Below are 12,927 nucleotides of genomic sequence, written 5' to 3' on the forward strand. Positions count from 1 at the left end.
CAAAACTGAAGAGCCCACTTAGGTTAAATGTAGACAGATTTCTTTCTTTTTTTAAAAAAATAAATAATACAGCTTGTGTTGCTCCTTCAACCTGTTCTCTCTGCTCACTCTTGAATACAAGCCAGCCATTATGATAATTTGACAGTTAGCTTAACAGATGTCACCTCCAGACTGTGCTCTTTTTCTCTCGCTCCTGTAAGTAGGAAGATGATCCAGAGAGGTTGGTGGCCCTCCCTCCGCCTTGCACACTGTGGAGTAATAGTCAGAGTGAAGCAGGAATAGCCTACTGATAAGCCATATTGCCCTTCTGGATGCTGCAGTTTATATATCAGGAAACACAGGGGACACAGCAGGCCCAGTAATAAAAAAGCAGCAGCACTTTCCCATCTGTTACCATATTAATTCCTATACACATGCAGCAAATAGAAGTACCTTTGCCTGCTGCTTCATCTAGGCTTGTTCCTTTTTCCTAGATGCATTTCTCTACGAAAACATGAGGAAGTGGGAGGATTCCTTTTTCCCCTTCTTCTTCTTCTTTCTCAGAACAGTCTTATGGTGAAATGGCAGTGCTTGAGAAATGGCATGGCAGCTTAGAAAGGTGGCATCATCTTCTTCAAAAAGACACAGGAAAGGGAGGAAGAGCAGGACCATGCAAGTTTAGCAGAGTCTCTCCATCCTGATCTGATGTCTTCTTCTTCTTCTTTTCTTCTTCTTTGGTGATCACTCGTAGCCAAGTAAGATTGTCTTCCATGAACACGGTTTTAACAGTGAGTCTCTAAGGGACCAGGGAGACCAGTTCTGGATCCACACGTCCTTCCACAGTGGGGACAAAGGTTTCCAGGTGGGAGTTGATCATGGTGAGGGTTTGCCAAATGTGTCTTCCTCTTAGCACGTTTCTCCCTTTTGTCCTGAGCGTCTTCAAAGCCCATGACACCTTTGGTAAAGGCTGTTCTCCAACTGGAGCGCTTGCAGACCAGTGTTTCCTAGTTGTCGGTGTTTATACTACATGTTTTTTAAAATTTGCCTTGAGAGAGTCAAACCTCTTCTGTTAACTACCAGCATTACCCTTTCCATTTTTAGGTTCGGAAAGATGTACCAAATCAGAGACAGGCAACATAGGTTTGCCATACGTCCGGAATACTGCACCTGAAAATAGCCAATAACTTTGCCAAAAAAGCTCAAGTACTTTTCTGTGTATCTTTTCACTTTTTGAAATATGGCAACCCTAGGCAACGTAGTGCCATCCAGATGTTGTTGCAATGCAACTCCCACTGTCACAGACTATTGGCCATGCTGGCTGGGGATGATGGAAGCTATAATGCAGCACCATCTGGGTGGCACCATATTGTCTATCCATGTACTACCCCAAAGAGGGAAAAGGCCTCCATGAGTACTGCAACTTCCCTAGTAGGGTTCCTAGTATGGATGCTTGGGGAATTCTGTCCTTGCAATATCTGACATGAGCCTACCAAACTCATGTGTGGATCAGAACGTAGCTCTGCACTTCTCCAAGTATTTGTCATGCAGTTCTTGGCTTAAAATAAATTATATCAGTGCATATTTTAAAATTCCCCTTTAGAAAATAAAAGTTATTATAAAACTCTTTATTTTAGGAGAAATCATGTTTGAAATGTGTATTTCAAATGCAGGTTTTTGTTTGGATTTAAAAAAAAAATGTGGAAACAGGATGAAACAGATTTAGGAATGAGCACATGTGAAAATGGCATGGACTAGAAATAGACTGATTTGTCTACCCACTATATCCAATCTTTTTCCTGCCCCCATAGCTCTAGAGAAACAGGATGACAGCTTAGAAGATTAACATCAGTTATCTCCTTCTCCAGGAAGCAAAGGAGGGGCGGCACAAGTATGAAGATTACTGGACTCTCTCCATCCTAATGTGATGTACAATCCCAAGCAGGAAACAGCTAACCCCTCGAAGAACATGAGAAAAGTGCTGGGCCTATCTAGTCCACAGCGAACAAGTAGAAGTGTGTGGGAAGCTACAAGTAAGACATAACACAATAGCACTCTCCCACTCATGTTCACCCAAAAACTACTACTGCATCCAGGAAGCATATTACCTTCAATACCAGAGGTAATGTAGGCATCATCATTAGATTTTTATCCCACCCTTCCTCCCAAAGGAGCCCTGAGCAGCAAACAACAAACAATATAAACAGTTTTAAAAGCCAGTCAAATATCCTCACTGCTAAGTAATTTCATAGCTGCCAACAACGATATGTTTCATCCATGAAATGCCAGAAAAATTGGAATGTTTTTAAATTCCACATAAAGGTTAATAATGAGGAGGGCAGATGCACCCTGCCAAGAAGGGCATTCTATGAACAGGAGACCACCACCACCAAGAAGGCCCTGTAATGGGTTAACACCAGCAGGGCAGCACCAGCACTAACCAAGGCTTCCCCTGCCATTCATAAGGACAGAGATGGCTGATATTGGAGGAAGTGATCTTTTAGGTACTTGGGTCTCAAGGTGTTTAGGGTTTGATACACTAGTAATAATGCCTTGAACTGGGTCTGGCAGCTCACCGGCAGCCAGTGTAGTGCTTTCTGGACTGGTGGCAGGTGGTCCCTTAGGGCTGCCCCATTTGCCATCCACCAGCCACAATAGCTGCAACTTCTGGACTGCCTTCAAGAGCAGCCCCATGTAGAGAGGATTGCAGTAGTCCAGATGGAAGGTCACTAGAGGGTGAACTACTGAGGCCAGGTCTAAGCATAGCTGCAGCAAGTGAGCCAGTTTAGGCTTGGCATAAGCACTCATAGCCCCAGAGGCCATTTGGGACTTCAGTGACAGATTGGAACTGAGGAGTTTTCACAGACTATGATCTCCTTTGCAGGGGCCAGTGATTTGCCCTTTACTGTAGAGGCCGCAGTGCATATGTTTCATGTTAGGCAAGTGTGAACACAACAGCTAGTGTTTCACAGTTCACAAAGCATGGCAGATCTTAATGGCAATCGGCCAGTGGAAGGAATTTTTACTCCCAGTACAGGCGATCGGAGTCTGTCATTGTCCATTTTAGCAGGGTGAAGATTTTCTGTTCTTTAAAAAACAAAACAAAACAAAACACATATGGTTCTGCTGCCCTGGAAAAGCCAACATTTCTGCTTGATAAAATGATTACTCACCAAAAAATAATTGGATTGACATTAATGGGAGAGCCTAAAGCATTAGTTTAATAGCAGCCCATATAAATTGTGGAAATGTTTGAGTATCTGTTTTCATTTAAATGAGGCTTGTAGCAGATGGTGAAAATGCCAATCAGTCTGAGGCAGGTTTTTAGATCTTCTAACTAATGAATAATTAACTATTCCTCCCGTTCCGCCAAATGCCACAACAACAGAATTGCTCCAGTTCTGCTTTTCAAACTCATCCAGATACCTGCTCAAATACACTATGTATTATTCGTCCAGTAAGCTGTAATGTGTAACAGGCCTGACAATCCCAAAACACTTACTAGGGCAATACCTTTATTAGACCAAATTAAAAATGTGCAAGCTTTTGAATTCCCCAGAACTCTTTACAAGGCTAAATACAAGGTGGCAGAAAGTGGGGGCAGGGGGAGCTATTCAATCCATCTGTGACTGTACTGGATAAGAGTCTTAAGGAGGAGTATAAGAGGCAGTATTCAAATGGGGAAGCAGTATTTCAATGAACCCCATTCAAATGGGGTTAAACTTAGGCTATTAAGGAACTCAGGAAAGAAGACACTTACTGGCTGATTCCCCATTTCCAAAAATTCAACTACCAACTGGATTGGCTCTGCTGGTGCATTTGCACCATGCCAGCCTCACCAATGTCTCACACTTCCCTCTCTCCTTCCTGGTATGCAGCATTGGCTCAGACAGAAGAAGGTCAGGAAGCGCTGTAGCGTGCACACCCACCCACACACCCACACACCACTACCACCACCACCAAATCATTCGCTACTGTCCTTACTCTTTCATTATGACTGGCCCAATTAAAAGTTCACCCACATCACTTTGGGTCCTATCTCTCTTTCACTGGAACTAAGATGACAACTACTTCTGTAGTCTTCTTCTGGCGAGCCTATTCCCTGTCCATATAAATTGTCTTAATGAGCAGCAGGACGTTTTATGGTAATACAACTGCCACCGTGCAAATAAATGGAAACGTTCAGAGTTTATGGTGCGTATTTTTTCGCTCAACATTTCCATTTCAAGCGCAGTGACTCTTTCAGCTCTTTCCATCTCAAACTTTCCTCTATGTCAATGGGTGAAGTGCTGAATCTGTGTCAGATTTCCATTTGTGAAGTAAGAGCATAAGCACTTTGTTTTCCCTCCTATAAATACCGGCAGCAGCCTAGAAGAAATTAGGTCAGAGATGGCCAACATGGTGCCCTCCAGATGTTGTTGGACTCCAACCCTCATAAGCCAAAGGCCAAGAGTGATGGGAGTAGTAGTGGATGGCATGGTGGAGCTGTGCCACTCATCTGGCACCACCCCTCTGGTTATGTCACTGTTGCACCGGGACAGAGCAGGGGATGGAAAATTGGTGGTGAGGTTGGATTACAGCAGTGATGCAACCTTTCCACTTGGTCCCACAACATTGGCTACCCCAAGTTAGATATTCTAAAACAGCCAATGGGACCAAAGCAGAAGGATAAATGCATTACTGCCATTCACCTCAATGGCATTAAATTTAACATTTAGTTGTACCCATGTGCCCCAGTCTGGAGTTTCATGTAAACTGCAGTAGATACAGGGAGTTCCTGCATGCACAGACTTCCCTTTCAGTTCTAAAGAAGAAGCTCAGCATCTGCAAGAGAATGTACATGTAGATGTGTTCCCTCCCTTCATAAAACATGTGGGTTGGGAAGCTCTATGCATTCTGTGCTGTCTTCTCGCAGATTGCAGGCACACATTACCTAGAGCCATGTATTGTGACAGACTGGGTGCCATAATCCACCCAATTCACCTTCTCCTTAGTTGGAATCTTAAGGAGATAAAGCTTGTGATACCGACCATGGAAACATCTTTGATTCTAATCTCATTGCTAAACCTCTACCTAGCGTCTTCTTCTTTTTTCCACAACAGGAAAATATTGTTCTGAAGCTCAGTTCCGCTGACTAGCAGCTGCTGGACAGTTTGCACTCCTTAAGTTCAGCATTGGGCTGCGTCGCCAAACAGCAGATGAGAAATGAAAGGAATGTATCTATAGACGACAAGAATGGAATCGCTGCTAATTCTGTAGGTACATTTCCCCCCAGGAAATTCCATTAGGTCACCACAGGAATCCAGATAAGTGGGAGATGGGAGAATTTTGATTTACCTTGGTCCTTGAAGAAAAGGCCACCCAGATGATGTAAAGAAAACAAGGTAAGGCAAAAGAAAACAACTCAGAACAGAATCAAGTGCCAACGTGGTCCTATCGGGCAGCGCGGGTATATGCTCTGCTGCAGTCTAGAGGGATAATTCCATCTCATGGGGGTGTTTTGATATGCCACCATTGTTGGTTTCTGCTCTCTTCACTGTGCAGCGAAGTGCTTGTCACGAGGCAATGTTTACATTCCAGTCAGAGTTGCTGTTGGAGTTTCTCACGGGAAAGGAGACTGGATGTGACGTACACTGGTTTCCTGTTTTTCACAGTGTTCTCTCCGTGCTTTAGAGGAGAGAGGATGCTTTCTCTGCTCCGGCAGAGGCAAGATGTTTTTCTGTAATCTACCAGCTTTGAAGTGTAAATAAAGTAATATAGAGTATGTGGCACGTACTCCTCATCATTCCGCTGTGCTTGGGACACTGCAAATTCCACATTCCTGGTTATGGGGCCCAGAAGAAAGACGCAGTCATCTGAATGCCGGCAAAAGGATCGGAATGCAGAGGGACGGATCGGACGGTATCTGCCGTCAAGATGATTGATGAGGTATGTGCTCATGCTCCGGGCAGCCTGCCAGCTCCTAATTAGTGGCTTTATGGCTGGACTCTGAACTTTTATGGCCATTTTGCCGGGCACAGGCAAAGGCTCAAAAGAACAAGCTCCTATGCTGGGGGAAACCGAAAGTACCTTTTGAAATTGCTTTTGGAATGAGGTTTGAAGCAGCTGCAGTTAAACACAGACGCACCTTGTTTAACGCAGCACAGACACAGCTTGTATAAAGCAGCTTGATTTAATGCAGCAGAGATGATGCAGAAGGCTAATGCCAGAGTCATAATGGCTAGCTGCAGAAGGCTGGCTGATGCAAATGGGGAATCTGATGCCAATCAGCCACATGCTCAGCTCAGAGTAGCTTGTGATACTGCCATGATTCAGAAAAAAGCAGACCGCCAGGGTGATAGCTGCATGGGTAAGGGGGAGTCTTCACAGACGTCATCCCAGAGTGCAGTGGAACCACCAGATGGCACCAAAGTTTTGAAGGCAGTGAAATGCTACTCGTGTGGACGTCTAGGCCATATGAAGAGGGAATGCAAATATCCCAGGGCCAAGACAGAGCAGCGCAGCGGAAGCTCATCGCGTGGAAGAGGCCAGAGCAAAGGCAAAGGTCCGGTGTCCAGGACAACGCAGCACAAGGCAATGGTCTCACGCTTCACTCCAGAGGTTGCAAAGGTCCAGAAGACGTCTAGATCTTTCTTCGTTGTTGATTCGGCTGCAACGCACCACATGTGCAACGATAAGCGACTGTTCGTGTCTTTTACACCGCAGGAAGGTGCAATTCACCAGGCGGATGACCACACAATCCCCAGTAAAGGCTACGGAACTGTTGTTCTTCACAGTTTGGACTTATCGATACAGGATGTGCTTTATGTACTGGATGCCATCTGCTCAGCGTTGGACAGCTGGATGAGCAGAAAATTGACGTTTCCTTTAAGAACAAAAGGTGCATCATCACAAAGAAAAATGATTATGTATTGCATGCTGAATATGTTGATCGTTTGTATGTTTTGTATTATGATGATGTTGTGCAGGATGACACTTGTTGCATTGCAGGTTCTAACAAAAGTTTGCATGCAGGATGTATTCATGATTTTCATCGAAAATTTGGTCATTTGAATTTTGAGGCAGTATCTAAAATGCCTGCCTTGGTTGAAGGTATGACTATTAAACCCTGCAGGTACCACATGAAGTGCAAGGCATGCGCAGCAAACAAGGTGAAAATGGCTGCGAAAGGTAAGGTGTCTAGTAGGCAAGCTACAGAACCATACCAGGTTGTTCATGCTGATATGGTTGGACCACTAGCGCCCTCTTTGGGTGGAAACAGGTACTTCATGGTTCTCATTGATGCATTTTCCAGGTATGTTTATGTGTATAATCTCAAGCAGAAATCAGAGGCTTTTCCAAGGTTCAAGGAATTCTGTGCTTGGTTGGAAAATGTGCATGGTAAGAAGATAAAAGTTCTTTTCACTGATTGCGGGGGGGAATTCACTTCTCAGCAGTTTGAAGCTTTTCTGTCTGAGAAAGGAATTCAACACGATTTGTCTAGTCCTCGCTCGCCATGGCAGAATGGACTTTGCGAGAGGGCAAATCAAACATTGCTTCAAGGGTTAAAAACCTTGCTGCATGATGCAAATCTTCCAGAGAGTTATTGGGCTGAATCTCTCTCGTGTTTTACTTACAGTTATAATCGCAGGTTATCTTCAGCGATTGGTTGTACCCCCTATGAGAAGATGTTTGGCAAAAAGCCATACATCAAACACATGAAAATTTTTGATTCTAACATGTGGGTTCACTCACCACAAAGCTCCAAGTTAGACAAGCGTGGATTGCATGGTATCTTTCTAGGTTATCAGAAAGGGTCTTACAGAATAATGATGACTGACTCAAAGACAATTAAGCTCACAAGAAGTGTTGAGTACAATGCCAAGTGGGGGGAGAATGTGGGAATTTTCCAATGTTATCCTGATGACAGTGATGAGACTGAGGATAGTCAAAAGCAACCGCAACAACCCACACCCACTGATGAAGGTTCTGATTCTGAGTCTGAAACTGAATCGGGTGATTCAGAGGATTTCAAGAGTGCGAAAGCCTCTATGCGACCCTCTGAAAGCTCTGATCAAGAATTGGAAGAACCATTGTTCACAATAGGTCACTTTTCTCCCAAAAAGGAAGAGGAGAGTGTTGAAGACTTAAGGCTAATTCGTAGATCACAAAGAGCAACAAAAGGCAGACCTCCAAAGAGATTTGCTGATGAGTTTGCCAAGATAGCAGTAACAGCTGTTAAAAGCTCCAAGAAGGTATTTGAACCTTCAAGTTTCCAAGAAATCCAGGATTTGGATTCAAAGGAAGCTGAGCCATGGTTAAATGCCATGAAAGCTGAGCTTGATTCCTTGGAAAGGAACAAAACATGGGAACTTGTTCCAGTAGTTCCAGGAATGAAACTGCTTGGAAGCAAATGGGTCTTCAAAGCGAAGACAGATCAAAATGGCAAGATAGTCAGACACAAAGCCAGATTGGTAGCCAGAGGTTTTGCACAGGTACCAGGTGAAGACTATCACGAGACCTACTCACCCACAGTGAGGTATGAGAGCATTAGGCTTATGCTCAAGCTAGCTGCAGAGGAGAATCTACACATTAGTCACCACGATGTGAATACAGCTTTTCTGTACGGATCTCTAGATGAATCACTTTATATGCTTCCACCTGATGGTGTACAGGTAAAACAGGGATTTGTTTGTGCTCTGAAGAAGTCCCTTTATGGTCTCAAACAAAGTGCACGGTGTTGGCATACTAAACTCACTGAAGTATTGTTTTCTCTAGGTTTTAAGCAAGGGAAAGCTGATCCATGTGTATTTGTCAAAGAGGAGGGGCAAAAGAAATTGTATTGTTTGTTTTATGTTGATGATCTTTTATTCTTTTGGGATGATGTCACAATGTACAATAACGCCCTAGCTCAACTGAAAGAACACTTTGACATGAAAGATCTTGGTGAGGTAAACAACTACCTATCTCTGAAAATAGAGAGAGATCAAGATGGTAACATTCTAGTACACCAGTCACGGAAAATTGCTGATGGATGCTAACCCTGTAGACACACCGATGATAACAGGTTATCAGGTAGATGACACTGAAGAAGCATTTTCTGACACTACACTGTACAGAAGTGTGCTAGGCAAGCTAAACTTCATTGCCAGATGTTCAAGACCAGACATTGCTGTTAGCTGTAATTTGCTAAGCAGACAAGTCAACAATCCTACTGTTAAGGACTGGAAAGCTCTGAAACGCACTATGCATTACAGACTGAGATTTAACAATCAGAAGTCTGGTGGTCTTGAGATATTTGCAGATGCAAGTTTTGGAAGTGACACTACAGACAGGAAAAGCACGTCTGGAGTTTGCTACATGTACAATCAGGGTCTATTTGATTGGTCATGCAAGAAGCAAACAACAGTTAGCTTAAGTACTTGTGAAGCTGAACTGAATGCACTGTCTTATTCACTTAAGGATTGTGAATGGTTGTTACAATTGTGCAAAGACATGAAAATTCCTGTCAAATGTCCAATCCAGGTTTACCAGGACAACAAAGCATGTTTGGCTTTGCTGAATTCTGAAGGTTGTAAGCAAAGCACGAAGCACTTGCAATTGAAGTTGCAACATGCTAGGGAACGTATTCAGAAGGGACTTGTAACGGTGTCCTATATGCCAGGTAATAAAATTCCTGCTGATGTATTGTCCAAGATTGTATCAAGGGATCAACACTGTACCTATGTGCAGAAGTTGGGTTTGTACTGATATTGTACGAACACGCTGCCCAGTGATGTTCACAGAAAGGGGGAGGATGTTGGTTTCTGCTCTCTTCACTGTGCAGCGAAGTGCTTGTCACGAGGCAATGTTTACATTCCAGTCAGAGTTGCTGTTGGAGTTTCTCACGGGAAAGGAGACTGGATGTGACGTACACTGGTTTCCTGTTTTTCACAGTGTTCTCTCCGTGCTTTAGAGGAGAGAGGATGCTTTCTCTGCTCCGGCAGAGGCAAGATGTTTTTCCTGTAATCTACCAGCTTTGAAGTGTAAATAAAGTAATATAGAGTATGTGGCACGTACTCCTCATCATTCCGCTGTGCTTGGGACACTGCAAATTCCACAACCATTATGTAAGCAAGGGGTGAAGAGCCTCAAGCATGAAGGTCAAATGCTGTGCTCCAGGATTCTCTGCAACTCTCCCCAAGACACATACTTCACTGTCCGTGGTTTGCACTCCAAATGCTTTTGCCTGGCTGGAATACGTTCTTGAACGTTGACCATGCTTCTTGCTTGTGTGGATGAAGAACAGAGAGGGGTGTGTGCATGTTTGTAGAAACTATGCAGAGGTAAAATATGCATTCATTGCTCCGCCCACACTTGCCTCTGACCCCGCCCACCACTGGTATTCGGCCCTCAGAAGCCTCCCCGGAAGGGAATGTGGCTCTCAGGCTAGAAAAAGTTTCCAACCCCTGATGCAAATTCAGCGAAATGGATATTTAATTTAAAAACATTAAATTTATTTCTAAACTGCTTAGAGACTAGTTAAGTGGAATATTTCTATGTAAACCGCTTAGAAACTATGGTAGTTAAGTGGTATATGAATTGTTAATATAGTAAAGAAAATAAAAAATTAAAAATCTGTCCAATTGTTGAGGTTTAGGGAACACCAAACAAACACCAAACAGCCGAATCTGGCCTGCAAGCCACAGATTTGCCACCCCTGGTGTAATGAGACTGGGTGCAGCATCTTTAGCGAGTATCACATGCCTCTCCCTGTTCTTTGAGATGAGATGAGGATGCTTTGCTCTGGGTGCCTTTGACTTCTAAGGTAAGATCTATGATGAGCTAGAGCAGAGCTTTTTCAGCAATGGTACTGCAACCTTGGAATAGTGCCCAGAGGCCTGCAAAGCACAATTGCTACTTAGATTTCAATTCCCGGTGAAGACATTTCAGTTCTCCAAATCAGTTTAGATGCTGCTTTTGGAGTGCTCCTTTTGCTATTTATTTCATGATCTATTTTAGAAGAAGCCCTCCAACATTTAAATATGTCTTAATTTGATATTTTCTATTGGAAACTTTTATAATATTATGTATGGTGACTAGGGATTTAACCAATTTGGGGGGAAACAGGACAGAGAATGAGATGTGAATCTGTCTTTTCTCACAGATACATGGAATATAATTATGAATAGATAAAAAGAAGTAGTCTGAGCTATATATCTAAGACTATGGGCAGTGGCATAGCGTGGGTTGTCAGCACCCGGGGCAAGGCAAGTAATTTGCGCCCCCTAACCCGTGGATTTGCGCCCCCTACCCCTACCCCTAACCCTAACCCCCAGATGTTGCGCCCGGTGCGGCCGGGGCCCCCTGCACCCCCCACGCTACGCCACTGACTATGGGGAAGGGGAGTTTAAAGACTGAGCTGTCAATCAATACATGGAAATATGCAAGGGTATAGACAAATTTGTACACTCTGTATCTGGTATTGAGAGAAAACTGTTACAAACTGATAGCTCAAAGATACGTGACTGTTTTACCAGTAAAGTAGTGAAAATATGTTGGATAGGGGGAAAATAAATTTCCTACAATGTTGGTGCACTTGTAAAAAAAGTTCTGAGAGTTAATTTGACAGTGGAACCTAAAGTTTGTTTCTTGACATATTTGAAATGAGCAACTCTAAGGAAGGAAGAAATATTACTGTTTCACACATTAATAGTTGCTAGATTGCTTTAAAGTAATATGATCCAGTAAGAACACACTGAGAATCTTTTTAGATGATTACTTTAATGTTTGTCTGCATTATCATCATATATTAGTGGAAAATTAAAGGCTGAATTCTACAGATTTTTCATCCTTTCTTATGTACTGCTCTGAGTGTTTTTAAGGGAAAGTCAGTTAATAAATCTTAAGTACCAGCCCAGAAAACAGTCTGAAGGTACAGGATGTGGTTACCTTGCTGACGCTAAGGATGCCTGAATTCTGGTTGGTGCCTGGATGAGAGATACCCCAAATATGCCCTCTTGTGCTCCTGAGATGAAAGGTAAGGTGCAAATGCAATCAGTGATACTGTCAGGACAAGACCTTGAGACAGTGGCCTAAGCAGAATGAGTGGGAAAGCCCCCAAAATGCAGCAGAGTTAGCTTACCCCAATTTGAAGTTAAGTGAAATCTATACATTATCTTCTAAAGAGGAGACTATGGACCTGCAGTTCCCAGAATTCCCTGGGAAGAAGGAGAGTTTGTTAACCCATTCTGAGAATGGTAGCTCTGTAGATTAAATAGCAGTCTCCTAATGACACACAGCATCTTTAAATACTATTCCCCGAATTCTTTGGGAGAAGCCGTGACTGTTAAAGTGGCATAACAGTGCTTTAAATGTAATGTGTGAATGTGGCCCAAGCTGAAGATTCTGTTCGAAATGCATTCAACTCATAAAATAAAATTATGCACCTAGATGCCTTTCCTTTTGTATTATAACAAACAACACAAGCAGGAATTTACTAATTAAGGTTATGACATAATATGTCCAATAGCAAGTAAAACTCCAGCAGAGAAAAGCAACAGGTTCTTTTTTCTAACTTCAACATTGTAAATCCTCCAGCCCCTAAACTGAGTTATTACACTTTTCTGTTCCATAAAGAATGTTGCTTTGGAAACAGAACTGTTGATCTTAAAAGTTCCTGTTTAAATGCAGCTCTGCACTAAAACTCTGGGGCTCTTTTTATCTCTTAAGACTGGTCTGGCTCCTACCAAGCCAGACTGAAATCTTCCATATGTAAAAGGTCCAGCATGGTGCTTATTGTGAAAGAGTAGCAGCTCAAGGAGTGATTTGCTTGAAGAAAAATAGGCTTCTGCTTTTAAGTAGTGATCAAGGGGGGAGGGGACACCGAGAAAGGCAGCTACAAGACATTTGCAGAGGCACAGGAGCAGCACATGGTTGCTGAGTATCTAGCATACAAGCATTCAGCAGCCTATGCTGAATACTGCCTGATAC

General features: G+C 43.2%; 1 protein-coding gene and 1 long non-coding RNA gene across 2 annotated transcripts in view; one reads left to right on the forward strand and one right to left on the reverse strand.

Annotated features, from left to right (window-relative positions):
* Positions 1-12,927, reverse strand: part of VAV3 (vav guanine nucleotide exchange factor 3) — a 211,205-nt gene that overhangs the window by 169,179 nt on the left and 29,099 nt on the right. The gene's annotated exons all lie outside the window — the stretch shown is intronic.
* Positions 5,155-12,927, forward strand: part of LOC307218986 — a 36,951-nt gene continuing 29,178 nt past the window's right edge. Inside the window, exon 1 of the long non-coding RNA XR_013840226.1 lies at positions 5,155-5,360. This is a non-coding gene — a long non-coding RNA (uncharacterized lncRNA). The remainder of the gene's footprint in view (positions 5,361-12,927) is intronic.

Source organism: Podarcis cretensis (genome assembly GCF_951804945.1).
Source record: "Podarcis cretensis genome assembly, chromosome: 6".
NCBI classification, from domain to species: domain Eukaryota; kingdom Metazoa; phylum Chordata; class Lepidosauria; order Squamata; family Lacertidae; genus Podarcis; species Podarcis cretensis.